Source organism: Vigna unguiculata, unplaced genomic scaffold (assembly GCF_037176805.1).
Source record: "Vigna unguiculata cultivar grain cowpea cultivar isolate G323 ecotype 2 unplaced genomic scaffold, ASM3717680v1 ptg000106l, whole genome shotgun sequence".
Classification (NCBI taxonomy): Eukaryota; Viridiplantae; Streptophyta; class Magnoliopsida; order Fabales; family Fabaceae; genus Vigna; species Vigna unguiculata.
In genome coordinates this window covers 1-4044 of record NW_028196748.1, presented here as the reverse complement: position 1 = coordinate 4044, position 4044 = coordinate 1, and the positions used below count along the sequence as shown (strand labels likewise).

The 4044-nt window shown below is 32.9% G+C and overlaps 1 non-coding gene across 1 annotated transcript; it reads right to left on the bottom strand.

Annotated features, from left to right (window-relative positions):
- Positions 1-3279: 3279 nt before the first annotated feature.
- TRNAR-UCU (transfer RNA arginine (anticodon UCU)) lies at positions 3280-3351 on the bottom strand. The gene has a single exon. It is a non-coding gene; the product is annotated as a tRNA-Arg (tRNA).
- Positions 3352-4044: the final 693 nt, after the last annotated feature.

Genomic DNA, 4044 nt, shown 5'->3' with positions numbered 1-4044 from the left:
TTCTTTTAAGATAATTTTTTGAAAGTGTTCAAACTAGATAGATTTTGCAATTGATAAAAGAACTGGTATCTAATTCTAAGAAGTATCATTCTTTTAGGGAATCTTCCAATTGATTGACCAATCCAAATTATATCAAATTCTATAATTATATATTCCAATTAGATTATTATATTATCTATCTAATAGGAATATAGAAGATATATTAGTCTATTCATAAGAGGAGATGAGATCATATGAAAAATATAACCGATTCTTTCCTTTGTTTGGGCTCCTGGCCATCCGCCGGAAGTTTCGTGTTTAATACCGATATTTTAGCAACAAATCCAATAAATCTTAGTGTAGTGTTAGGTCTACTGGTTTTTTTTGTGAAAGGGAGTGTGTGCGAGTTGTTTTATTTCAAAGAATAAATTGGATTTAACCAAACTGCACTTTTTAGTTTAGTTAGAATTAAGAAAATGTGCAGAATCCCGCGAATTACTTCTGAATTCATTTTCTTTTTTGAATAAATTAAGAAAAATCTTAAAGAACCATAGCATTTCGCGCTTTATTGGTAATCCACTTTGATTCTCTATTTACCAAAAATTTTGGACTATTACCATGGTTAAAAAGAGTTTGAAGTCTATACGCAGTGTAGTACTCTTTCTACCGCTATATTAATACAGAAAGGAAACGGTTTCAAAAAAATTATTCGATTTTTTTTCGATATAAAACACTCATGTCGATAAAAAAAAATGGCTTGAATCCTATTTATGGCGAGAGAATAAAAAACGGGTGAATTTAAACCTCCCCTTTGTACGATGCGTAATCGATGGATGACCTATGTATAAATTCAAAAGAAGTCTTTGGATTTGAATAAAAAAACAACTTTGTTGACATATATTTGTTTGGTCAAAAGAGTCCTCCGAATATTCTAGTCTTATATTGGTAATTGTTTTCACTTTGAATAGAGAAGAGAGGATAGGCTCATTACATAAAAAATTGTAAATTTCCGATAAGTAATTGAGTGTGAGACCAAATGAATCGAAAGATTCATGTTTGGTTCGGGAAGAGATCATAGACATTTTGAAATGGATGGAAAGAGAGTCTACTTTCATTACGTGATTTATTAGATAATCGAAAACAGAAAATCTGGAGAACTATTCGAAACTCAGAAGAATTACAGGGAAAACGCCATTGAACAGCTCGAAAAAGCCAGGCCCGCTTAAGGAAAGTTGAAACAGAAGCAGATCTGTTTCGGTGTGATTGGCTATTCTGAGATCAAACGAGAAAAATTGAATTTAATTAATTCAATTTATACGACTTTGGAACAATTAGAAAATTAACAAAAACGAAGCTATTGATTTTGAACAACAAAGAGTTATTAATCAAGTTCGACAGCGGGGTTTTACAACAAGCCTTACAGGGAGCTCTAGGAACTCTAATAGTTGCTTGAACAACGAGTTACATTTACGTACTGTTAGTGCTTATATTGGCATGTTTGGGATGATGAAATAAAAAAATAACTGATTAGGCTTTCTATTATACAATAGAGTATAGGCATCATTTTTTTCTTATAAAAATAAATTTAAGATATTTTCATGGTAACCATTCGTGCAGATGAAATTAGTAAAATTATCCTGTGAACGCATTGAGCAATATAATAACAGAAGTAAAAATTGTAAATACTGGTACCGTACTTCAAGTAGGCGATGGGTATTGCTCGTATTTATGGTCTTGATGAAGTAATGGCGGGTGAATTGGTGGAATTTGAAGAAGGGTACTATAGGCATTGCTTTGAATTTGGAATCAAAAAATGTTGGTGTTGTATTAATGGGTGATGGTTTGCTGATACAAGAGGGAAGTTCAGTAAAAGCAACAGGAAGAATTGCTCAGATACCTGTAAGTGAAGCTTATTTGAGTCGTGTTATAAATGCCCTGGCTAAACAAATTGACGGTCGAGGAGAAATTTCAGCTTCGGAATCTCGATTAATAGAATCTCCCCGCTCCCGGTATTATTTCAAGACGTTCGGTATATGAGCCTCTCCAAACAGGACTTATTGCTATTGATTCGATGATCCCCATAGGACGGGGGCCAGCGAGAATTAATTATTGGAGATAGACAAACAGGTAAAACAGCAGTAGCCACAGATACAATTCTCAATCAACAGGGACAAAATGTAATATGTGTTTATGTAGCTGTTGGTCAAAAAGCATCTTCTGTGGCTCAAGTGGTGACTACCTTACAAGAAAGAGGAGCAATGGAATACACTATTGTAGTAGCTGAAACAGCGGATTCTCCAGCTACATTACAATACCTCGCGCCTTATACAGGAGCAGCTCTGGCTGAATATTTTATGTACCGTGAACGTCACACTTTAATCATTTATGACGATCTCTCCAAACATAGCACAGGCTTATCGGCAAATGTCTCTTCTATTACGAAGACCACCAGGTCGCGAAGCTTATCAGGGGATGTTTTTTATTTTACATTCGCGTCTTTTGGAAAGAGCCGCTAAATTAAGTTCTCAGTTAGGCGAAGGAAGTATGACTGCTTTACCAATAGTTGAAACTCAATCGGGAGATGTTTCAGCTTATATTCCTACGAATGTAATTTCCATTACAGATGGCCAAATATTCTTATCGGCCGATCTATTCAATGCTGGAATAAGACCGCTATTAATGTTGGTATTTCAGTTTCCAGAGTTGGATCGGCGGCTCAAATCAAAGCCATGAAACAAGTAGCTGGTAAATTAAAATTGGAATTAGCACAATTCGCAGAATTAGAAGCTTTTGCACAATTCGCTTCTGATCTAGATAAAGCTACTCAAAATCAATTAGCAAGAGGTCAACGATTGCGCGAGTTGCTTAAACAATCCCAATCAGCTCCTCTTACTGTGGAAGAACAGATAGTAACTATTTATACCGGAACGAATGGTTATCTTGATTCATTAGAAATTGGACAGGTAGGAAATTTCTTGTTGAGTTACGTGCTTACTTAAAGACGAATAAACCTCAATTCAAAGAAATCATATCTTCTACCAAGAATTCACTGGGGAAGCAGAAGCCCTTTTAAAGGACGCTATTAAAGAACAGATGGAACTCTTTTTATTCCAGGAACAAGTAGAAAAAAATTGATGAATCATTAAATAATTTTGTAATTCAATTTTCCAATTTTTATAATTAGTATCTTTTAATATGTTTTTATTTCATTTGAATATTATATATAATGAATTCGAATCAAAATGTAATAAATCAAAAAAAATAGAAGGACAAGGGTTGAAATTAGATATGCAAACAACTTGCGTCCAATAGGATTTGAACCTATACCTAAGGTTTAGAAGACCTCTGTCCTATCCATTAGACAATGGACGCTTCTATTTTATATTTGATTCTTTAACCTTTTTAACTAAACCTTATTAAAAAGATTAAAGAATCAAACAAATATAAAGAATTCTAGAAATTATAAAAATAAAATAAATCAAATATTTAGAATAAAAGAAAAAAAAAATAAAAAAGAAAAATCAATTGAATATAATTGAATATATATAACTAAAACTAAATTAAGAAATGAAAATGAAGAATTGACAAATTCTTTAAGAATTCTAGATTCATTCTCGAAGAAAAAAGATAGATTTAAATAGAATAAAATAGAAGCGGGGTAGCGGGAATCGAACCCGCATCGTTAGCTTGGAAGGCTAAGGGTTATAGTCGACGTTGATTCATCATTTTGATTTAACGTCTCTAATTCAAAACTGAACGTGAAACTTTTGTTTCATTCGGCTCCTTTACGGAATGAAGAGATGGACAATAAAAAAAATTGACCCATAACATCTATGTCAGCCTTTTTGTATGAATAGGTTTCAAATATCTTGCTTTTTAGATGATCCCTCTAGAAGAGCAATATTCTAACAATCTATGTTTTTTTCTAGTTACTTCGTTCTCTATTTCTATTTCAGAAAATCTTTAGGAAAAGAAGAAAATTTCCGTCGAGCTAAAAAAATGTCGATGTCTCTAGTAAACTAAAAGAATCGTTTAATAGCTATTTTGCTTCAATTTTTACTATGC